The sequence below is a fragment of the Balaenoptera borealis genome (genome assembly GCF_965194805.1).
Source record: "Balaenoptera borealis genome assembly, chromosome: 9".
NCBI classification, from domain to species: Eukaryota; Metazoa; Chordata; class Mammalia; order Artiodactyla; family Balaenopteridae; genus Balaenoptera; species Balaenoptera borealis.
In genome coordinates, this window is record NC_138873.1 from 55433716 (window position 1) to 55459909 (window position 26194).

Sequence of the window (26194 nt, forward strand, 5' to 3'; positions counted from 1 at the left end):
TCGATGATCCTGAGGAAGGACGGTTCTCTCTTGTGTCTAAGGGTGCACAGGGCAGTGGCCTTTTCTTTTTGCTCCTGTCCTGTAAGCGTGACCCTAGTGCAGTGGTCCAGGGCCATCTAAGAGACAGGGTAGGAATGTGGTTTTTTGCCCTCCTCTTTGAGCTCAGCAGATATGAAGCAGATCCCCCCCTTTAGTAGATTTGGAAAGAAGTGTGTGTATGTTACAAATCCTATTTTCCCATAGGTCTGGGTTGCATTTTCTATTTCAACTTTGTCAGTATTAAACTTATTTTTCCCCTTTGATCTTAAATCATATCTGAATAGAGGTTTGATTTGTTAGCTTCAATAAACCCCAAAACAAGGTACATGAGCTAGAAAACCTATTGAAATGGACCCAAACATCCATTTTGGAAACAAACTTACAAGCTTAACTTATTAGATTTATGTCAGGTTTTTCCAGTTGCAGAGGTGGAAGCCATCCGTTGTTCAGTGGTGACAGATTTATTTTTCAACTGGCACAGGCCTGCATGCCAGGAACAAGACTTTGCTGTTGATTTTTGACATAAGCAGCATGGCTGAGAAAGAAATCCGATCACCAAGAAAAGAAAAGCTCTTAGTTCTAAGAATGACTTGCCTCCGTAAAGGCACAGCTTCTATTAAAAAAAAAAAAAAAAAAAAAAAGCTCAATTTTTTTTTTTGGGAGGTGAAACCATGTTGGCTTTTTCTAATGCAGTGTTTCTCAGAATGTGGTTCCCAAACCAACAGCATCAACATAATCTGGGAACTTGTTCGAAATGCAAATTTTCTGGCTTTGTCCCCAGAGGTTCTGATTTAGTGGGTCTAGAGTGGGACTCCAGGATTTGTGGGGAGGTGATTTTGGTTTTAACATTAACTTTATAATTCTGAATTTACTTTGATCTCAAGTTTATGAATGCAAAGTGAGATAATGTTTGGATTTCAATTTCGCCCTGAAAATTAAAGTGTAGGGGCATTGAGATTTGGGAATTTTGCTCTTATTGTTTTGTACTTCTCAAATATTGTTGTCATTGTATCTTTATGATATATGGACTCGATGAATTATCTTGGGTGAAGTTGTGTTTGAAAATTAAAGACGGGAATATATAGATTGGGGAGTAGGCTCTTACCCTCAGGCACAGTTGGGGTGATTTAACCCATGTATTTTTCTGGTCCATTCCAGAGCCGTGTTGAGGCAAAAGCCAATGCTCAACAGCAGTCCCAGGGTACATAAAAGAGCAGAGGTTAGTACTGGAGTGGCAGCCTCAGGGTGGCAGCAGAACTGCATGTCTCACTGTCAACCTTGTTGGGGCCCAGGGTAGGCTGCCCCAAAATGTGCCTCAATGCCATATTATCTTGAATTAAAGTTACTTAAGAAATGGCCAACACTAGAGGGACACTCTGACTCTCTGTCTCCCTGCAAGCAGGAAATAAATTTCTCATGCAACTAGTGGTACAAGGACACCCTTATCCCCAAAGATAGGTCATTTGGGGCCAGGAAGTCTATATAAACAAACCTTGTTACTTCTTTAATTTACTCCCCAAAGCCCAAACTCTGTTTAGATCCTTCACTCATTAGGCACCCAAAACCTAAGCTGCTTTTGCCATGTCAGTTCCTCACAAATGTATTGTTTCTTTGTCTAAAAAGTATAAAAGCTGCATCTTTGGCCAATTCTTAGGTCCCATTTCTGTGGGATTTCCATGTGCATGAATTGAAATTTGTTTAGTTTTTTTCTGGTTAATCTGTTTTGGGTCAATTTTCTTAGTCCAGCCACAAGAACTCAGGAGGGGGGTGGGGGGTGAGGGGGAATTTTCTCCTCCCTGACGGCCTCCTCCCCTGAGAACCAGCAACGTCCATGGACTGTTGGGCCCATGGGTTGAAAGAACCTTGTTGTCCTAGACCTCATATTTCCAAAATGAAATGGCTGTTCTACTCCTCCGGTGGTAACAGTGTCAGGAAGATACCTCCTGCCATCTTCCAAGCCCTCCTAATCTATCTGTCCACAAAGGAGGACGAGGCACTTGCTTGCTAGATGGTATTTTGCTCAGGTTGTGTGGCTCTACCTCATCCCAGCTCACTTGAGCTCTGCCTGCTCACGGGCAATAGAAGGTTTGCTGGGCTCCTGCTGTTAGGGAGCTAGCAGCTCTGAGTTCTAGAGCCTTCCCACGTAACTCGTGGTTACATGGCCCAGCGGCAGCATCATTACCTGGGAGCTTCTTCAAAATCAGAATCTTGAGCCTTACCCTAGATGCACTGAATCAGAACCTACTTTTTAACCAAACCCTTAGGTGGTTAATATACCATTAATATTTCAAAAGCACTGATGTATCTTTTCCCAGACTTCCGAGATAATAAGAATTATACGGGGTGAGTTTTTTTAAGTGTAGATTCCCAAGATCCATCCTGTGGCCTCAGAATGTTCAAAGGAGGATCCTAGAGAAATACGAGAAACACTGGAAGTCCTTCTCCCACAGTCTGGAACAGCAACTCTCAAACTTTAATGTGTATTTATAGTCCCTAGAAATCTTGCTAACTTGCAGGCTTGGATTTAGCAGGTCTTGGTAGGGGCCTGAATTCTGCATTCCCAGCAAGCTCCCAGGTGATGCCCAGGCTGCTGAACCACAGGCATCATTCAGTAGGAAGGTCAGAACATCAGGGCTCATGGGTTTGAAGCAGTGAATAACTTTGCAAATGTGTCTGATGTGTCTGTCTTTTGAACACTCTTGGGTATGATGTCCTAAGGTCTAGATTTATAGAGAGCATGTTAGTAAGTCTGTCTGGGGGCCAGTTTCAAACAGTGTTCTCCAACTCAAATTATAAATAATACAGATGCTATTTTGATCTTCATAGGTTTGACTCCTAGGTCTATTCCTAATAGAGTTGACACTGTGTGTGTGTGTGTGTGTGTGTGTGTGTATCTGTGTCATTTTAAACCCTAGCAAGGCTTAACAGATACAGTGACGCTGTCTGAGACTCATTTCCAAATCCTCTATTCTCCACAGACAGTATCACTATTAAACTTCTACCCCATCATCTCTTCCCAATAAATTGTTTAGTTTTTCCATAAAGGTACCTCCACATGAGTTAAGATTTTTGCTAGCTGCTTCTGAGGCCAGCCATAATGTGGTCAACGTCTGTCTCTGCTTGAATCAGAAGAGAGAAATAAACATTTGACAACATTTTGAAATTACTGTAAGGAGTGAAAGAGTCCACCAAGAAAGAGATTCTGAGAGAACTTGCAAAAGGAGGCATGTGAAGTCACTAAGTCATGAGTCCCAGGCTGTACTGGTGGCACAAATCTGGAGAATCTAAAATAGAAGAAAAGCAGAAGAACAGTGATAAGATTTTTGTATATAAGTTTTGCTGGGCACTGGTGTAATATGTGCCTGAATGCTCAAGGAGAGCAAGTGCTTTGGAAAAATACAGATATTTTGTGAAACAAAGGGAAAGTGCATTTCCTTTTTTTTTTTGCAGAGAGGAACTTATTTGGAATAGACATTTGGTTGGTGGGGTGGGGGGAGCTTTCTATGGCCGACTCCATCTTTCAAAAAAGCAATGAGAGTAAAGGCTTTAGACAGAAAATGAGTCATACTCCAGGGGTATTGAAATTGTACAATAGAACCCTTTTTTTTTTTTAAAGTAGGATTCATGTTTGTTTTGGAAACTTGTCAAAGATATTCTTCAGTTATTTTCCAAACCAGTTTTTGTTGTTGTTATTGTTCTATTCAGGTACTTTTTTTTTTTGTCTTGAACATTAGGAGACACAGAGACTAAAAACTCAAAAACTATCAGTGGGGCTTCCCTGGTGGTGCAGTGGTTAAGAATCCTGCCTGCCAATGTAGGGGACATGGGTTCAAGCCTTGGTCCGGGAAGATCCCACATGCTGAGGAGCAACTAAGCCTGTGCGCCACAACTACTGAAGCCAGTGCGCCTAGAGCCTGTGCTCTGCAACAAGAGAAGCCACCACAGTGAGAAGCCCGCGCACTGCAACGAAGACCCAATGCAGCCAAAAATAAATAAAATAAATTTTTTAAAAAATCAGTGAAGTAAGGCCTTTACTGAAAAAAATTCCAAATGAAATATAGAAAGGAAAATGCTCAAAACTGATAAGAGGGTTAAAGAGTTAGTAAGCAGCTGGTAACAGAATCAAGTAGAGGATAATTGACCAAGAAAGCAGAAATAGGGTAGCCAAGAATTGAGAAGCTTTCTGAGCTAGTTCCTTATATGAAATAAAGTCAGTCTTCACACACTTAGACTTTGATTTTCATGGAATGGTTTACATTTTGTACGTAAGAAATAAACAAAATCTTCAAATAGGGTTGGAAGACCCGAAGGGGGCGCTCTCACACCCTGGGATGATCACAGAGCCAGGCAGGAGAAGGACTCTTCTTTTCCTGGCAAGGACTCAGCCAATGAGAAGCCACAGACTCCTTGTTTACTATAGCCCTCCCACCTTCCTTTTCCTTCCAATACAAGCGCTGACCTGCTGTTGCTTTGCTGGGACTTGCAAATAACTCGCCATGGTTGCAGACCCAAAATTGCAATTCTCTGATGATCTTGAATAATCCTATTTTTGCTGGAGAAATATCTGGTAGTCTATTTGTTTCAGGTCAACAGTACCTAGGAATTTTTATTTTTTTATTTTCTTGAGCGTCATATCATTTATGTTAAAATTCAGTGTTATTAAAATTATTAAATAAGTGATTTCTTATGAGTTAACAAAAAGAGATATAGGGAACAGGTACTTATTAAGCACTGTTAAGGTAATTTGACATTTTTTAGACGCACAGAATCCATTATCCCTTCCTGACTGTACTTCATTTCCTAGTGGGCAAATAATTCTTCCTGACTATATGTAGACTTTCTAGGATGGCAATTCCACAAGCAGTCTTCTATCACGGAAGATTAATCAGAAGCGCTCTCCCAGGATTTTGAATCTCCAGCAATTGATGCAAGTCTGAGAATGAATGTTTGGGTGTTTTTCCCTCCCCCCGCCCCCGTGACTAGGCTTTCCGGCAGTGAGGCTTTTTGCTTTCAGGAGCTTCCATTGTTTCTGTTTAGTCCCTAATCTGATCCTTCCAGTTTTCTGTCAATTTAGTATCTCTACCCTGCCACCCCTCTGCCCCAAATATTCTTCCAATAAATTCCTTTTTACATAAATTAGCCATTGAAGGGGAGCAACATTTGTCACCCCCAAAATATGCCTCTTTGGCATAAGGGTTATTTTATGCTGATAATTTTTAAAAAACAACATACAGGAGAGAAGCTCTGAAAAATCAAGTAGAAGTTACCCTTTTGTAAGAGCAATTTACATTTATAAGGGAAATCTCCATTTGTAAGGGTGTCTCCCTCTCTGTACCAGGAAGAGTAAGATGCCTAAATCTGTAGACATTCTTATCAGTGGGGAAGGCCTGGACTTAAACCTGCCTAACAATCATACCCTTGTTTACTGTGCTTTTCCTGAAAACCTGGCTCTCTCCCACCCAACTTTTTTTTGTTTTTTCTTTTAGCTAAAGATGGTATTTAAGGTGATGGCTGGGCCATTTCAGGGAGTTACTCAGTTTTCCTGGGTATAAATGTTATTAAACTTCTGTTTTTCTACTTTTAATCTGTCTTCTGTTACTGGGGCATTGGGGGGAGGCGTTAGCAAAAAACCTAGGAGGCAGAGAAAAAATTACTGTTCTCCTCCACACCATTTTGTGTTGTGTTGTTTGTCAACAAGAACCTGTTTTGTATAACACAAGACAAAATAGGCACCTCTGTTTATCGTGTCCAATGAAGATTTGGTTTAGAGTCCAAAAGATTAAATTATCTGTAGAAATTGCATACTGAATCGTTTTTGGAACGTTAAATATCACATATATATTTGCTATGTGTTCCTCACACTTCACGTTACCTACTAAAAGGAAAAATCTAGAGCACACAATCAAATGCAATTTGTAAAATATGGGCAACAAAAAATAATGGTATTTAACTCAGTGCAAATATGAGGTATCAGGTGAATCATACTTTCTTCTGTATATTTATATACACTATTTGCAGTTTTATAATGTGTATGCATTGTTTATATAATCAGAAATATAAGCCACTTTATTGAAAAAAATTAGAAAAACTCATCAAAAGCCATCTTATTAATAGACATATTAGGTATTAGCTTCTTGACATTTAACTATGTATCTAGCAAGATTTATTCTATATTCCTTAAACAAGGAGTGGAATTCTTACCTCTAGTTTTCTTTAGTTCTTACCTCTATTTCTTGTTCTCTTGGTTTACTCAGAGCATACTTTAAGAAACCACTTGGTAGTTAAGGACGAAAATGAATAGAAAATTCATGTGGTGGAAAATCAGAAATGTGTACAGCTAGAGATGTTAAAGTAAATGGAGAGTTGTTAAGGTTTTAAGCATTTGCTACATTTAGGATGGAATCATGTGTATTCTAAGGGCAAATACAAATTAAGAATAAGAGGCTTAATTCTCTCTGTAAGGGAAGAAACAAGTTCTGCCTTGCCTTGTCTTCCAGTATTTACTTTAGAATACTTGTAATTGTAAATACTTTCCGTGTCTCTTTGAAATGTATGTAAATCTTTTTAAAAGCTAAATAAACCTCTCGAAAACTTTAAGATCCAGGAATGCCTTTCTCAAGGACCTGGAAGCCATCTCTTTGAAATGTTATCACCAAGGAGGATAAAACCCCATCTCCCAGTTTCTTTGGGTGGGCAGGAGCCAACTTTAGTGGGTGCCTTGCTCACCTTCCAAGACTACCTCCTATCACAAAGAGATGAGTAATTTATTTTCCCTCTGGAGAAAGCTAGTTAGCTAACACAGATGGTCACCCCAACTACCAATTGAATTTAGAATGAACTACGTGTGACAAATGGTGCTTCATGTCTTCTTACTTGAGGACTAGTTGTTTATCTTGAAAATATGTATGTAATGGGTAGTATTTGCTTGGCTCTATAAAAGGGTAAGATTTTTTTTCTGTCTTTGCAAATTTCTTAGCAGATTGAGATTGATTGTGATGTGTATCACATTCTGGTTTAATGCTTATTGAATAGTAAAATTGTTTTCTTTCTCTTCTACCTTTGTGGAGAGGTTTTTTAGGTTGGGAGGAGATTTTGTTTTTAGTTTTCTTTCCCTAAAACTATGTGAAATAGATAATCATATCACTAGAGTTTTAGGAGTTTATTAAGTATTAATTATATGACTTATACTGAGAAAAGAAAAGGCATCTAAAAGATTTCAAGATCAGTTGAAAGATCAAGATCAATTTTTGTCAATTTCCTAAAATAATTTTGATTAAAAATGGTCCTTTAATAAATCCTTTTAAAAATTAAAGAAATTTAATGTACACATTTTTTTTTGGTGTGTCCTAGTAATTGTATACTCTCAGAGAAGAGGATCTGTGTTTATACTGTAATAAATAGCCCGAGTACCTACAAGCTCGTTCATTCCTTTCTGGTACCATGAATCCTTCACTTGTGTATTAGGTGATTTATTATCTTATAAATTCCAAGAAACATTTTCAGAACAATCTAATGATTTTGGTATTTATTGTCCGCTTCCTTACCGTGTTTGTATCCTTCTGGGATAAATTTATTATAAAGAAAGCCTTTGCAATAAATGGATTCACTTAGTTCCAGGAACAGACATGGTTTCTAAATATGGAATGCAGAGGTCGTCAGGCTGTCCCTCCTAACCTGTGGTCTTTGAGGTCTCAATAGTAGCGGTCTTAATAGTTCATCTGCTTCTGACAGATTTTGTGTTTTTTAGATAGTCCCAAATGTACATTATATGACCCATTTGACAGCTGGTCTGTTTTCTCCTTAGTGATGTGGCTCTGTAAGGACAATGGAAAAAAACAAATCAACAGTAACTAATTTCTACAGTAAGAATAAAAATTAAGTAAGCAGGAACTTAATCCATTGAAGTTTTGTATTTATTGTTATTCTGAAAAGATGCAACATTACTTTCTAAAAGAAATGAATAATCAAAGCACTTTGAGTTAATACTGTTACTATGTGAAAGTGTTGACTAAGATTGAATTAATTTGAAACAAATGTAAAATCTATGTGTAGGGACAACAGTAGCCACTTAATTAAAAAAAAATAATGTGCAAATACCTATTTATAAAAAGGATCCAAATTGAATGAAGTGATAACTGTTCTAAGATTATTACCTAATGTTTAATCCTTATAATAAACAGTAGTGAATACTTACAAGTTGAAAGGAAATAGAAGTTAAGAAATTTAAATAAGATAAAGTAACTCATTTTAATGCAGTAGGGATGTGGAATCCCTGGTTATATTTATTTGGATTAAATTCTAAAGTTTTAGTGGCCCGTGTGGGGATGTGATGTTTGCCTTCATCAGGCAAAATTTCATGAAAACAAAGACATCTCTAAACAGCTGCCTGATTTTGGACTGCAGCTGACCAACATTAGGAAAGAGCTGTTGTTCCTAATCAGAACAGACATTGGTCTCTTTCTCATGCAAATGATTATTTCTAATGGCACTTTGAGTCATAATTCAGGCAAGGATTGATTCTGATTGTATGGGGTTGCTAGGAAACACCCTTCTCTGAATGTGGGTGAAAAGATACTTCTTCACTGTGCAGATTTTTTAGAATGATGGATGTTACATTTTAAGATGATGTGTGAATTAAACATTTTCATAAAATTGGAGATAAAAGGTTTTGGTTCCTTAGAAAGATGTAGGTATATAAAGAATTGCTGGCTTAACTTTTAATCTAAAATATCTGCATTTCAAAATTGAAATTTCAATATGAAATTTCCTCTACATGGCAGTGTTTTTGCTGTGCATCCACAAATGTGAGATGTTTTAAACGTGATATTAATTAGCATGTTGTTAGAGTGTAAGGAATTTTAATAGCCTAACTGGAAGGGCGCCCACATGTCCCTGGAAAATTATAAGCAGCAATTCACAAGCTGTAACTGATAAGCAGATGGATAAGTATGAAGTTATTATTATTTCTTCTGGGACCAGAATGTCAAAATGAATATCTAATTAGGCTACTGAACAACTTTTAGGAACACAAAGCAAAAAATGATCAAGGAGCAGTTTTAAGAACAATAAAATAGAAGAAAGCCATCTTAATAACAAAATAAAGGCAAAAGGAGTGAAGCTTTAGAATTGTTGAATGCAATACAAATATAATATTTGACTGCTATACCTGCTTAAGTAGAATATGTGCAATTTATTTAACTGTCATTTGAAGCTGATTTATAAATTGGTGAAATAGGTACCATGGCTACAAATTAAACAAAGGAAAAATTATCTTGGTAGCAGCTATAATAATTGGCTAAGCAGTAATAGTCATTTTTGCTTGAAAAAATATACTATTGGTGTTTCTTTGAATCTTATAAAAGAGAAGCATTTATTTGAAATTTATATCAATAAATATTTATTACTTGCTCTGGGGATAGAGGTGATTAAAACCTCTGTATGCTCAAAGATCATAAAATTTACTGGAGATGGTTGAGGTAACTTGTAGAATTAGGACACAGTGCCCTCTAATTTTATACTGTAATTTTGGGAATTTAGAGTATGTGTGTGTGTATATAAAATAAGCATATTATTATTTTTCTTTTTTTTTGCATATTATTATTTTTCAAGAACTTTATTCTTAATTCCCCTCTTTTTAATTGTCTATTTGTTACTTGTTTTAACTCTTTGATTTGAAGCAATAAAATGTTTTATTGTTTCCATGCTGATTGTAGTATCATTTCTTATACAGTGGAGAGCTTGAGGTACACAGACACGTATCTTGATAGGTAGTTATTTTCTAAATGACTAGTGGTCTCCAGAAAAGAATTTCCAAATGAGAAAGAGAATAATGGGATTGTTTTTGAGACATCCAAAAGAGATGGTCAGAACATTTGAAAGTACAGGATTGTGGCTAAAGGCTTGGGCTGTAGGGTCATTCAAAACTGGGTTTAAATCCAAGATCCGCCAATTAATGTTGTTATGCCTTTGGGGAAATACCTATTAAATAATCAGTTCCCTCATCTGCAAATTGGGTACACAGTATCTTGGCTATAGAGATTCCATAAAAGTTTAATGGAAAAATGAATATAAACCATTTAGGAAATTGTTTATCACGTGGTAAGAATGTAGTAACTGCTGATTATTATGGTTTGTTTACATAAGCATCAGCTAACACGAAAATTTCTAGGAAATTGAATACATTGCATTTCTGTCATGGCATGCTTTCTTCAAAGCATCATTATTTTTTCCTTTATCTTTTAAATCTATGCCTTGGTACTTTTTAGGTCTGTTGCTTTTCAAATTGTCAGTTCCTTGTTCATATTATTACCTATTAAGTTGGCCCTACTATGGAAAAGAACTTACTGCAAAAACTGAGCATTGCTGCTTTTAAATTCATACTTGAGGCAAGCCAGAATCTTTGGCAACATCAGCCTCTTCCTTATGTATATGGAGTCCAGAACTTAAAACCCCTCCTTGTACCAGCACACCCAGTTCAACGGTAACAGTACTTTCCTTTTAATCAACAGTACTTTCCTGTTAAATGTCATCAGTGTTGTCCATTTCTGCTTTTAAGAAAACAGTGTCCACATTAAAAGCAAAATGTTTTAGATATGAATTTCAATCCTTGGAAACTCACTTTGTAGAGATTTAGACTGAACACTGGTTTAGCACCGTAAGCTTTGGAAAAGAAATATGATTAGCTAAACTAAACATTTTGAAGTTGAGTTAACTTTCCAGAATTATTTCAGATTTCTGGTGTTTATGGATATTATAAGGTAGTGTGCAAGAATTAAATGTTGAAGTGAGCTTTTCCATATGAAAATGCTTATTCAGATCCAGTAGTGACATATAACAGCTTTGTAGTATTTTTACAGTAATCGTGGAGTCACATTAATCATCCACATTTATTACCATTCTTTTTAATGGTATTTGTTGGAGTCTAAAAGGAGAGAAAAAGGCATAAAAGAGGAAGATATCCACCAGTCTTCAGAGCTTGATGAATGCATCAGCTCAGGCTCTCCAAGAAGATACCAAATGGGATGAGACATGCCAGAGATTTATTTGGGGTAAATCCCTGTGAAGGATAAAGGGAGAGGGAGCAGGAGAAAGCAAGAAATGCCTTCAGACCGTGGTAGAGGATTGAGCCCTGTGAAAGGAAAGAATGAAGGAAGGGGGATTGGGTAGGAACAGCTTCAGTTAGCAGTGCCATTCTCAGAGAGGCTCAGCCAGGCTGAAGAGAAGTTCCAAGAGAAACTTACTGGTACAGGAGGCCCACATTGGGCAGGAATAGTCTGGCTCTAAAAGCTCTTTCATGCTAGGTCATTGGTTGCGAGCAACCCAGAGGAAGCGTGGCCTGGCAAAACATGTGACAGCTGGAGGCTGTCAGCCAACTATGCTGTCTGCAGCAGGTCACTTGAAGGGTAATCTGAGCACTTGGTGAGCACCACAGTAATGCATACGTACATACACACACACACACAGACACACAGAGATAGATACATATATATATATCCCCAAAGTCCAGGAGTGTATTTGGTTCATGCCAAATGGTTTTGGACCTTTTGACATGAACGAAATGCCTGAAGGACATTTTGGATACAACCAAACGGACCTGCAAATATCAAGGACCTTTTGGTGTGGACCCACTGTCTTATGGAGCAATGTCTTATGGACATTTTGTACAGGACCAAATGTCTGCTAACCGTACTGTATATCTAGAAGTTGCTAAGAGAGTACGTCTTAGAAGTTCTCATCACACACAAAAAAAGAAAATTGTAACTGTGTGAGGTGATGGATGTTAATTAAACTTGTGTTAATCATTTCATAATACATACATGTATCAAATCATTATGTTGTACACCTTAAACTTATACAATGTTAAATGTCAGTGGTACCTCAGCAAAACTGAAAACAGTAAAATTTAAAAATAAAAAAATATAAAATATATAGCTTTATGTTAACAATCCACCTTGATATCTTAAATGATCATTTTATTTTCTCTTGGTAAACCTGGATACATTCTTCTCAATATAGAAAATCAGTTAAGTAACACCAATTACATTTGGTGTATGAGCAAAGAATCTATTAGCTGTTGTCACACTAGACACTCTAAGATATATTCCTCAATTAAGTCAGACAAGCAAAGAGCTCTACATATGACCCTTACATTTCCTTCCTTATTGATTGATTGATTCATAGATGGATGGACAGATAGATAGTAGATTAACTTATTTATTGATGGATTCAGATTTTTAAGGATATAGTAATTAGGAGATAAAACGTGCTGTCAGAAAACTCGCAGCCTAGAGGAGAATAAAGACTAACCAACTGGTTACGACAAAACAGGCTGATGGCTACTATCCTATGGAAGTATAGGAGGATCTGTAAATATACAAAAGAGGCAAAGTTCATAGAATGACTGTGATAAAATGGCAAAAATGACAGTAGTAGAACTGGAGTCCTCGGCAGAACTCCACGTTAATACAACAGAACAAGAGTTGAAGTGAAAACCCTGGATTTTCCTCTCAGCTCTCCTTCTTACTAAGTACCAGATCACTTCCCATCCCTGAGCTCCAGCTCCCTCTGTATCTCACAGTGTTAGTAAGAAAACTGAAAGTTTATGTAACATGCCTTGTGAGTTCTAAGCTTTATAAACAGATACACTTTTACTCTTGTTATCACTTTGGCAAATGTCCCTGGACGCATATTTTCCAGAATACATAAAATATGAGATGCTAGAAGTAGGGCTGTCATATTTAGCAAATTAATACAGATGCCATGCAATATTTGGAAACATACTAAAATATCATTGTTTATATGTAATTCAAATTTAACTGGAAATTTGTATTTTATCTGGAAATCCTAGTTAGAATGGAAGTAGTAGTGGAGAGGGGCAGGCGATAATGCAATGGTAAAGATGTGTAGGAAATGGATAGTAGCTAGATTACTCTATGTACTTTTTGCTTGCCTCTTTTTTTTCCCCTTAAAAATGAGTACACTGATGTGTAAAAAATTGATGACTAATAAGAACCTGCTGTATAAAAAAATAAATAAAATAAAATTCAAAAATTAAAAAAAATGAGTACACGTTCACTTAGAAAAATTAGGAAAATAAATATAAGCAAAAAGAAAACAATTGCCTGAATTATTAAATATCAAGTGGTCCTTATTAACATTTGTATGTATTTTCTAATTACACATAGGTATATGTATCCATATAAATTTAGCATGACAAATGGAATCATGTTATACATCCTGTTATATAAATTGAATTTTTTTTACCTAATGCTATATCATAATGTCTCTTTGTCAACAAACCAGGTGTACATCATGTATTCTGTAGCCTGTAGATCATCCCATTGTGTAGAATAGTTGATTTAAACAGTTCACTAAAGTTGGATATATAGTTTGATAAAACTTCTGTACTATTACGGAATCAGCAATAAGGAGTGTATTTATAGGAAAATCTTTATAGGCATATTCTTACAGTCTTATTATTCCCTTAGTATAGATTCTCTGAAGTAAAATTATTTAGTTAAAAGAATAATTATTTGGCTAGATTTTGACATAGATGATTAATATCCTTTCAAAAATATCTTACGCATTCCTATTTTCAGAAGTAGTATATGGACATATTCCTACCTATTCTGGCAAAGCCTCTGTATTATGACACTTTTGACAATTTCATAAAGAAGAATGGTGTTTTGTTGTCATATACATTTGTTGATTACTGATCAAGGTAAATTGATGTGTTTTGGCCATTTCTATTTGTTCTGTCATTGTCTACTGTGACAAGAAAATTGGCTCACTCAGCATTATCTCATTTCTCTCTTTTCGTCTACCTTCAGTAGGCTAAAGCCTGGCAAACTACTATCTATTTCCCAAATACACCAGCAGGAGTCCACGCAGCCCCTCTCTCAAACACTGCCATGTACTTAGGTTTTTTTTGTTTCTTGTTTTGTTTCCCCTGCTGCAACAGTATCTGGGAGTTGGATTGTCAGATCCTTGGCTTTCTGGGTGTCTGATGGCATTGGCAGGTGGCAGCAAGAGCATTATTTCTTTTTTTTTTTTTTTTTTATGAATTTTTTTGATGCAGAGGAAGGTGCGTTTTTGTTTTTTTTTTTTTTTAAATCCCATGCATTTTATAGCTACTTTATTTATTTATTTATTATTTATTTTTGGCTGTGTTGGGTCTTCGGTTCGTGCGAGGGCTTTCTCTAGTTGCGGCAAGCGGGGGCCACTCTTCATCGCGGTGCGGGGACCGCTCTTCATCGCGGTGCGCGGGCCTTTCACTATCGCGGCCCCTCCCGTTGCGGGGCACAGGCTCCAGACGCGCAGGCTCAGTAGTTGTGGCTCACGGGCCCAGCTGCTCCGTGGCATGTGGGATCTTCCCAGACCAGGGCTCGAACCCGTGTCCCCTGCATTAACAGGCAGATTCTCAACCACTGCGCCACCAGGGAAGCCCAAGAGCATTATTTCTATTGGAATAGTCTCTTGCTGTGACTGGGCATTACTCCTGGCTGTATCATTTCTGGTTAAATTGCATCAAAGCTAGAAATTATATAAATTTACTAATACTCTAATATATTTCACTTATTCCAGCTAGAGTGGATTCTGTTTTAAAGTACACACTCTGAACAATACACTCTTAGGCCCACTAACACTTTTGTGTCCTGAGGGTCATATTTCATTATTAGTTTGTAGTAGCATTTGACATAGTTAAGGTTGCAGTTTTCCCCATCATACACATTAAATGTTTTCTCAGTTTTCTGTTTACCTTTTAAATGTACTTAATTCACATCAACAGTTCACTAATTGCAAACTGAACTAGACATCTTAGTCCCTTTTCTTAATATATATGAACATATCTAGCTAAAGCATTGTAAAAATATAATATATTTAGAGTAGTTAAGTTCATTGGCGAACATTTGGCAATTAATGTAAATGATAAATGCAATACATTTTATATACTTTCTAATTGAGCTTCCAATTTTCTGATATTCTGCTCTTCTGAATCCTATGTTCCGTCAAATCTTTGCCACCAAGCTGGAGTGAGGAGAGACAAAGTTATCAGTTACAGTAAGACTTAACTTGCACAGGAATGAGAAATGAAACTCACAGTTTTCTTCCCAGGGAAATTTTGGTGGGAAGTGGGGTGGGTGAGATAGGACTAAACAGGCATAGAGTGAAACTTCCATGTCTCAGAGAAGGTGAGGGTAGATACCTCAAGAAGCAGGCTGAAGCTAAAAACATTAAACCCATGAGTAATATCGAGACTTTGACTCCCAAAGCTCCTTTCATTCCCTGCTCCCATCTGGGATACACCCTATCGAAGTAACCTTGCAGGCTGACAGCAAAGGTGCACCGCGTTAGTAGTTAAAATGGTTAATTCTCAACACTTGAGCTGAGCTCCTCCTCCTTCAGCAGATGCCGTCCATACGCATTCCAACCTAACACCAAATATCTCAGGTGTTGGCTATCTTAAGTTTAGTTTTCCTGAAGCTTCAAGGACCTCATTTGGCGTTGAGAGACTCAGAAGTTCTTTCATTCCCCACAGAAAAGACTCCGAGGTAACTGCGTGCAGAGCTAGTGGGCTTTCCGCGTCGGCCACCGCAGAGGCTGCTGCGGTGAAAACTCCCTCGGAAGGAGGCACAGACTTGCAGATACTTTCGGGACAGCCAGGGCGGAGGTGGGGCCTCCTCAGCCAGGGAGAACCACCGAATGCTCACCAGGCCGAGGCCCGGCGCAGGCCGCACCAGCTTTCTCCCTCGGCTGCACAGGCCAGCAGGGCTAGCCGTGCCCACGAAGCCAGAAGGTACTGTGTCGTGGGGAACACCACGTGACTTATTACTATGAGCTTTATAATATCTTTCACCTTATGTTTTTCTTAAAAATTGGCTTACGTATTTTGGGTTCTGTCTTCTATATTAATTGAGTACCGCTTTGCCGGTTTCCAGGAAAAACCATATTGGCTACTTTCTTTTATCCGAGTAACATTGAAAATATAAATTAGTTTTGGCATCGTTGTGATACGGAAGCATCCTGTCTATGAGCATAGTTTATGTCTCTGTGTATTTAGATGCATGTGGATTTCTGATCTAGTTCTCGTCCATAGAATTATCATTTATCATTTATCATTTTTCTATCAGGGACACTTGATATATATTATACATTTATTTATACGTTATCTACATTATATATTTATAGTATATATTATAATATCACTATATATATGTGTGTAAAATCATTGTATTTCAAGTGAAGCAGTGGTAGGGTGTGGTCATCGAAGTTCTGTTTGAATTACTCCATCATCCCAGTGAATTCATTCTTGATTTTTATTATCTGAGCTGGTTCTTTAAAATACGTAGTTATATAACCAAAATATTGCTTCAGAGTGTTTTGAAAAGTAATTACTTGGATACATTGTGTGAAGCTTAAAAGTTTTAAGAAATAACATGCAGAGAATTGCATCATTAGAGACTTAGGCTAATAGTTAACAACACAGAAAATAGGATTAAATGCATGAAATACTTTTTTATAAAGCCGAGTAAATATTTAATGTAGAAGCAGATAATGTGGAATTATAATTTTGATGATGAATATTTCTGAGGGCCATGTGTTATACATATGACATATAATATTATTTATAGTTACTTAAGTGATGTTTTGGATTCTGAAAGGGAGAAAATTCACTAGTATTTAACGCATCTTTGTTTCAAGCTCCAATTTTAGAAAATTCACTTTTTGTGATCAAAACAACATTAACCTTATCAATACAACTTTACTATTTTTGCTTTGAGAACTGGTTAAGCTATTTTATTTCTCCCTCTTTACTTTCTCCTCAAATGACCATTTCTTGAAAGAAAGAAAATGTTCTTTTCCCTAACTGTTTTATTCAACTGTTAAGAACAAAATGAGGCTGCTTTCAGTAGAGGATATACAGCCTCATTTATCATGATTTTTAAAAATTTATCAACTTCTGTGTCAACCAGTAGTCATAATCAATAAACTCCAATCTCTATGCTCTTATCTTTTATTTCATCCCTTTTACTTCTCTTATTCTTTGGTATGTAATTCCACCGTTTCTTTTTGGTTAATTTAATTTGGTAATTTTTCCTTCTGAGTTTATATGGCTGTAAACGAAGCGGGTGTCTGGAGTGTATCTTGGTTCTTCTTCCGACAGCCCATTTTCAGAGACGCCGCCCTCTCTCAGGTGGTTGATGTGGTCATCACGATCGTACACGCCAAAGAACTGCTGGGATGCGTGTTTGAGCCATTGTATTGTGCTGCACGGTGATCAATTGCCTGTCCAACTTGATTCTGCGCTGCTTGTTATTTTCATGGAAATTTCTTTCTTGGCTATTCTTAGGTGTGCTCTGCTTCCTACTGCCTCTACCCATCCATACTCTTTATGCATCTTAGGGGTTTAATAAATTAAACTCCAACATGCACATTAGCTGCCGAAAACATTAATATACTAAGAGTCACAATCAGAACTATTCCTGTAAACCTGTATTAGGAAATGCTGATTGCAGGGCACTTAATGGAAGTGCCCTACTTTCTGGAGTCATTTGTTTTGATGAGAGCCTGAGTGTAAATTCTGTGCAAAACACAGACAGCTATTATGCAGTTAATTATGCACAAAGTAAACATGTGCAACTGCAAACAGCAAAATGCCACCTAATAATGGATAACTCCAGATTTATGGTATGCATGCCCAATCTGTAAAGGCTTCTCATGAATCTAAAATGAATGGAACATTACCTAAATGATCCAGAATGAAGGATTTAATACATTGCTCTACCCTTATTGCTACTCATTTCTTGTCAGCAGATTCTTCATTTTGCCTTAATTCATTGTACATAAACACTATGCAAATGTTTGGGTCATATTTAAAAACATATGGCTTGTGCTTATGATTACTGCTTAGGCATATTATTACAAATTACTTGTTAAGCAAATCACGTTCTTAATTATACAGGTCAACATATAATCACCGTGCACACATGTACTTGTTATACAAAGCTCCACTAAGTAAACATATTGTGTGTAATTTAGGGAATATGTTTATGTATTGTCCCCAATATCTGTGTCAGTGTTGCCTCCTGATTATTTTCATTTATGCAAATGAAATGTCTGTTGTAATGAGCATTTCAAATTTTGTATCTTCTGCTGGTAGGGAGATTGTTCTGAAATTTGATACCAATATGTTATATCATTTGATAGTTTTATCTGTCCCCCAAATGAAAGTAATAATTGAAAAGCCACTAAATAAATTTAAATAATATTAAATTAATTTGTTTTTATCCCCCTTTGTTCTAAGAAGTTAATGTGACTTTAAAAATGCCAGAATTGCAACGATTTAAAGGATATCTAAGTGAGTATCTCAGGGTTAAGGGAAAATAAAGGTGGAGAGGATAAGATGTAGTAGGATTAAGATTAATTTACAGAACACATGCTGGGAGACTTTTCAGACCAGACAAACTGGCTTCAGTCATCTTATTAGTTAGAACAGACACACAAAAACAAATGCTTAATGATATATTATGTCAAACCAATCCACCGCTTCAGAGAAGCACACTTGTTCTTTGTTCTGAAACTGTAGAAATGTATCCTGTGCATCCTTTTAGAGAAAATAATCTTTAAAAAAGATCCCAGATGTGTCATAGTAGGTTCGTCCGTTGTAACAAATGCACCGCTCTGATGGGCATGTAGCTAGTGGGGTTGTGTGTGTGGTCGAGGGCACAGGGAGGATGTTGAAACTCTGTACTTTTTACCCAGTTTTGCTGTGAACCCAAAACCGCTCTAAAAAGTCTATTAATTAAAGACCGAAACAATATTCTCATAATTAATGCTTACGACAAGGTGTAGGCTGTTCCTCATTCAGACCTTCAGTGTAAAATGATGGCTTAATTCCAAGTACAGTTGAGTAACAGCTGCCTCCTAGGGGTGATAGGGAAGGTGATGGCTAGGTAGGTCATGGGTAGTTTTGTTATGCAGAATTAGAGAATATCTCCTTTAAGCTATTGATATATTTTCCATATTCTAAATTGATATATATTCCAAATTCTTATGGAGTATTTATATGGGTCCTAACTCATTAGGCCTCCCCTATATAATGAATGGTTTTATATTAGAAAAAGATTGCCTTGATAATCTCATCCTTGAGAAAAGGTAAGGGATGCACAGATAGACGAGATTTAAAAAAATGAATAAAGTAGATGGGAAAGGTTTGGGAGGGGTCCTTTTGATGACACAAAGCAGATTGCTTTACTTGGCTTGCATGCATTCTTTTGCACCAGGGCATTTGTGGAATCTCAGTAAACTAAGGGCTAAGTGCCTCATTGACTTTGAGAAAAATGATTTGGTATTGGGCTATTTTAGCTAAGTAAGTTTTAGAACAAGTTCTCGAAGTTGTAGCTACATATCACCTTTTCTTCTTTTTAAAAAGTTTATATGATCACTTCATAAGGAGAAAAAACAGGTAAAGCAGATCTAAGTTCTTGTTTAAGTTACTATTGTTATTTATGTTATTTGGTGTTATGGAATGGGAATAGATGAATGCCAGTGCATGAGAGGTCAAAATATGAAATCACTTACCTGATTTGTGCAGTTCCAGTTTCTATACAAAGCACACGGCTTTTCTGTTTCTTGCTTGGATACAGTGACTTGCCATTTCCCATTGCTAATATTATCAGCTATCTCTTCATATGATTTTCTTTTACGGGGTGTAGGGGGATATGATGTTATTATGTACTCTTAAAATATTCTTCTGGCTTGATTGCACTGCTTATCTATTTATTATAAAAATCAATAACTATTTTCAAAAAGTGAATGAGATCAGAAAGAGTGAAAAAGAAATGTGCCAGAGCCTAAATGCAAATCTGACTGAACAGACTATTTACTATATTCAATTAAAAAAATAAAACCTAATTATTGGTTAGAATTATGGAATTGGGGTACAGAAAAGAACAAAGGAAAAAGGGAATTAGTAGAGACTAAAATTCCAAACCTTTTAATAGCCATGCAATTCAAGTAAGTATATAAATCAAGATTCTAAAGACTACTTACACTGCAGACAATAATGAACCATTTCATCGCTTTAAATTTTCAGCGATGATTATTTGTGTTTGGAAAGTCTCATTGAATTTTACCCTGAATATTACTTAGCAATTAATATTGGAATATTGAGCAAAAATGCATTTTACCTATGCTTTCTTTTCATGTGCTTCCTCATGTTGGTCATTGGAAGTACAGACCTTCATATTTTTAAGTTGTTCTCTTAATAGTGTGAAGCTTATTTTCATGATTAAAAAAAAACTTGACTTTATTCATTAACAGTGTAACTTACACACATATGCACACACACACACAAATGAATATTTTCTTTTTGTGATCATCTTATCCTTTGGACTAATTTTTCTGAAACTTGGAGGATTTATAAAATACATCTGTCAGTGCCTTCAGTGTAGTTGCCTTAATTCTTATAATATAAACCTTAGCATATACCTTCATAAGGGACATCTAAACTTGACAGTGCTCATCTGTAAATAAGAACTCCTGTATGTTTTTTTGTAGAATACTTTTTACTCTAATCAAGGAGTTGTAAGGAAAACTTGTTTTGTTTTTCTCACAGGAAATGCCACCTTCCATTCAATATGATTATTTTCATATTCCTAAATGTATCATAAGTGCCTTGCATCTGATTTTAAGTTCAAAGAGAAATGACAGGAGTGTCATAGAAATATGTAGGTAATTTTAAAATTACAGAGATCTGTAGGAATATTATTTTTTACATCCCTCGTGCCCACCAATTCTAATAACAACTAATAAAGGAGCTAAGTGTTTATATTTCAGAACCCTTCCTCTCCTTACCACAAATAATTGGAAAGCAGCTTTCAGGAAAAAATATTGAACTGATAGGGACAGAAGAAAACAACACAAATAGTAAACTGGAATATTAGTGACAGAATCAACTTCCCAAGATGCTAGGAAAAGGAAAAAGAAGCAAATGGGTAATAAGAGAGGCAAGAAGAATGTGAGAGATGCAATTAGAAAGGAATTCTAGAGGTTAAAAGAAGAGATTTAAATAAGAAAAATTATTTATATAATATGAAAAAATATGGGCTGTTTATCCATGTATGTACTACTTCTCTGCAAAACTATGTAATTCTATGTAAATCCATTTCCACTTCTCTGCATTTCTTTCTGTTGATATATATTTCCATCTGACATCATTTTCTTCTGCCTGAAGGAGTTATTTTATTATTTCTTGTAGTGTGCATCTGCTGGTGATGAAATCTTTCAGCTCTTGTATGTCTGAAAAAGTTACAGTTTAGCTTTTGGTTTTGTGAGATATTTCACTAGGTGTAGAATTCTAGGTTGACAGTTTTTCTTTCAGTGCTTTATAGAGATTGTTTTCCACTCTCTGATCACTTACATTGTTGCTGACAAGAAATCCATTATCATTATTACTTCCCTTCTTTTGGGAGCAATATGTCTTTTTCTGTTTGTTTTTAAGATTTTTCTCTTTATCATTAGTTTTGGTGTGCCTAAGTGTAGCTTTTTTTTTTTTTTCATGTTACTTGTATTTGGAGAGACTTGAATGTTTTGGATCTGTGAGCTCACAGTTTTCATCATATTTGTAAATTTTCAGGTATTATTTCTTCAATTATATTTTCTGTCTCTCCTCTATCACCTTAAGTGGGAAATCCAATTAAATGTATATTGGCCAACTGAAGTTGTGCCACAACTCACTGATACCTTTTTAATTTTTTTTTTAAATTCTTTTTTTCCTATGTTTTATTTTATGCAGTTTCTACTGCTATGGATTCAAGTTCACTTATCTTCTCTTTTTCAATTTCTAATGTGCCATTAATCCCACTAAGTATATTTTCTTCTCAGACAATGTAATTTTTATCTCTAGAAGTTTCATTCAGTCTTTTCTATATTTTCAATGTCTCTGACATTTAGAATATATGGATTACAGCTGTGATTACTGATTTAGTGTACTCTGCTAATTCAAACATTGTATCAGTCCTTGGTTAGTTTTGATCAGTTTATTTTTCTCCTTATTATGGGTCGTATTTTCATGCCTTTTTGTATGACTGGTAATTTTTATTGAATGCCAGATGATACAATTTTATCTTGGTGGGTGCTTTGTTTTGGGACAGAGTTGTGTAACTTAAAACAGTTTGATTTTTTTTTTTTATTTTGCTTTTTAAGGTCTTCTAAACAAGACCTTTCTGAGTACTGCACCCCATGTTCCATGAATTATGAAATCATATAACAGGTACTACTTCATGTCCTATATAAGTGTCAAGTACTTTCCCCTGTAATCCTTTTGGATGATTCTTTCCCTAGTCTTGGGTAGTTTCCTTAATACTTGTGCTGATCAGAAATCTACTGAATAATTAAAATCTCTGCAGATATCTGGGGTTCTCTGTGTATCTTCCTTCTTCCGTGCTTTGTCCTGCCTTGGTCTCCATAGATACTCAGCTCCATCTTCTCCATAAGGGAGTGTGACTGGATTGTAGCTCCTTGCGCTGTGTCTTGGGCATTTTCTCAAGGAAATAAGCTGTGAAAATAATTGGGTTTATCTTGTTTTCTTTTCTCTCAGGGATCACTGTCCTTTATTGTATCATGACCAATGCTTTGAAGAAAGTTGTTTCATATGTTCCCCCCTCACCCCTGCTGGATTTGTGTGTGTGTGTGTGTGTGTGTGTGTGTGTGTGTGTGTATAGTGGTGAGAAAAAGAAGTTAAATCCAGTCCCTGTTACTCCATCATGTCAGAAGAGAAACCAGTATATATAGTTTTATTTCATGTGATAGGTTCTCACAGTGGGTTTACTGGTTCTACAGATAAGTGTTTTTTAAATTTTCATAGATGTTGGCAGATTTTGTTTTAAAATGTAACAAATTACACTTCTGCCAGCAATCTATAAAATATAAAAGTACATTTTCCTACATAACTTCAAAATTGGTTCTTTTTAAATGTTTCCCATCTGGTAAAAAGTTATCGGTTGTTTTTAATTAATAATTTGCATTTCCTGTTATTGAGTTTAAGCATGATTTCATATGCCTGTTGGTCATTTGAATTGGCTCTTCTATGAATTGCTGAGTTGTATATTTTGCTCATTGTTTTACTGTTATGTGGGTGGCCATTTTCTTATTAATTTGTAAAAAGCACACTGTGTCTTTAAAAAATTAATTCTGTGTGTAACTTGTAAACATTTCTCTCTAACATATTGTTTATTTTCTAATATTTCTTTATTGGTTTGTCTTATCCCTGATTTTTAGTTTAAAATTTTTAAAATTTTAATTAGTTGATTGAAAATAGCACATTTTTAAAAAAAACAACAGCAAGGTTTTGTAGTATCTTGAAAGATATCCTTTTCCCTGCATTGCACAGGTAGTGTTCTGGTATTCCTTGCAAGGTCTAGGGTTATCTAGGCAGTAAAATGGGAAACTGAAACCAGAACATCTGTTTCTGTGTCCTTTCCATTTTGCCATAGATCTGTTACTTGAATAATCATAATCTAGTAATTAAAATAGACTTTCAGTTTCTGAGGAAGGAAGGAAGGAAGGGAGAGAAGGAAGAGATGGACAGAAAATAGAGACCTTTAAACCATGACATTTTTTAAATTTAAAACATATGTGTCTGTTACATCTAGATTATTTTGAGAAATAAGTTATATCACTGTCATCAGCAGACCCATCAAATGAGATTCAACACATTTCATAAAGTTTTGTTTTATCAATCAAAATTTCTAAACCAGCTGGTAATATTTCTACTTGAGAGTGAAATTTGAGTGTGTATTTCAGTACATACAGTAGTGATAAAAGGAAATATAAGAGTATAGAGTATTAATATCATATACTCTTTTAATGGTATCCTCTTGAGGATTTCATGGATGATACAAGATGGTACCAGACTGGTATGAAACAAGTTCTGAGACCATGATGTCTACCTGCAGGTTAGTTCACTTTCAACTGAATGCTAGTATGTATTTCAGAGATGAATCCTATAATCATAGCTTTCTTGCATCTCTAATTGAATAGTTATACATTAGTCCATGATAAGAAGACCTTGTCTTTTGTTTTAGCTTTAACGCCAAAAGAGTTTGAAACTTTAAATGGTTCATTTTTCTTTTTTGTACTTTTGAAGCTGTCCAAATTTCACTCAGTGGTATTCTTTCATTTCTATCATAACAATCTGTTGAAGAAAGTGGATATCCAATTAACCACTTACCTGACACTACAACTTCCTCTTCAGAATGATACCTTAGCTTTGAGATACACTGAAGCTTGACTCTCTTGTGGCATTTCACTACCAAACATTCAGGTGGGTTGTATTAAGGACATTAATTTCCCTGCCAATCTCTCAAAGCAGTGCTTCAGAAATGTCCAGTAATATAGCAAGTATTATAAGAAGACCTGAACTCATTGTCATAACATAATGTTGTTAAATGTTGTTATTCAGTCTATTCTACTGTCTTAACCTGCAGACTTACAAAGTAGTGACATTTATACGTGATGTCTCTTTGTAAGGTCATCACATTATGCCATATTAAAAAAGAAAGGGAAAAGAAAATATATAAGTGCCGTTAGAAGCTACAAAAAGCAAGCAGCGTTTTCAGATTTCACCAAGTAAAATATTTTTTCCAGGATAAATGTTATAGTGTTTAGTATTTTGTTTAAAAAACATAGAATTTTACAAATATGGTTATCATTCCCTAGATCCCATGCATTATCTATCCTTATTATTCCAAGTTTACTAATAGTCACAACAATTTTGTGAGTTTTATGTCTTTGTAATTTTCTGTCTTGTGAGTTTTATGTCTTTGTATCCTCAGTGACTTGTGTACAGCTGCATATGTAGTAGAGAGTCAAAAACACTTATTGATTTTTTCTTCAACAATTTAGAAATATATATTGAAAATCTATATTGAATAGCTTACAGGTGACATAAATATTAGTGAAATAAATTAATACTTATCCTCAAAGAACGTATATTCAATAAGGAGGATAAGACAGAAGCATACAACACATTCACACATACACATATTCACACAAAAACCAAGCAGAAATTAGAAGAAACCATCCATAAAGAGCTAAAAAACATATTGTTGTGAGAGTTTAGAAGAGGGCTTGGAAACCAATTCAGTGAAATCAAGAAAAACTCCATGAGGAAGTGTAATTTAACATGACTTATGAAGAAGTTTTACAAATGGTTGGAGAATGAGGCGGTTCTATACTTAGAAAACGTATATCTGAAAGTTTGAAGGTGTAGGTTGTTTTCTTGGGGAAAAATGTAATCAATTTGAATAAAATACAGGGAGTATTCACAGGAATAGAGTAGGTCATGGTATCCTTACTTAGGACCCATTACAAAGGTACAATTATTGGTAAGCAAAAGAATTTACGCTTAAAAGTTGTTTATAAGTAGATAGATAGAGTGACAAAGCAACAACCGTAAAAGCACCAAAAAATATTTTCAGCAAAATTGGAAGACTGAGAAAACCCCACAATCTAATATTGTCAGTATTTCCCGAGGTAACAGATCTGGACAGAGGGGGCATAATATTAGAAGGTTTCAGAAATCTCCAGGAATTAATCATTACCTTAAGGACACTCTCGCACTTAGTCTGCCATGAACAAGACAATGCACAGGGAGTGAATGCCTGGTAAACAAATAGAGAGGTGATACAGGAAGATCAGAGTAACCCAGAAACAGAAGCTCAGAAAGTCAAAGCAAAACTGTCTATTCTAATCATTAAGGAAATCACTATGAAGCCCAGGCTGTGTTCCATGCCAGCCAACAGCTTGTGAAGAAACTTGAAACTCACAGCCGATATCAAAACCCCCCTTGAGCCAGGTTGATTGAGGGAAGGTAGAAAAGTCATGGTTACAGTCTACTTGTAGCAACATAAAAGGGAGTCATGATCAGGAAAGTCTGAAAAATGACCCTGGCCCACTCATTCAATCCAGAGAAAAAGCTTATGAAGAGTTGTTTAAGAAAATGCCCCAATTCAAATAGAACCAACAAGATGAAAATATATAAGATTCATACAAAGATATTGTAGAACATGTGAAAAAATAGCAGTACAAGTTTTTTCTTTTTACAGATTAGCAAAACTCATTAAAAAGATGTTGCCACAAGTAGAGACATTCC

The 26194-nt window shown here is 35.9% G+C and overlaps 1 long non-coding RNA gene across 1 annotated transcript in view; it reads left to right on the top strand.

Annotated features, from left to right (window-relative positions):
- The first annotated feature begins 232 nt into the window (after nt 1-232).
- The window catches only part of LOC309634833, a 177347-nt gene continuing 151385 nt past the window's right edge, over nt 233-26194 (top strand). The window contains exons 1-2 of the long non-coding RNA XR_014248457.1: nt 233-14057; nt 14478-15835. This is a non-coding gene — a long non-coding RNA (uncharacterized lncRNA). The remainder of the gene's footprint in view (nt 14058-14477; nt 15836-26194) is intronic.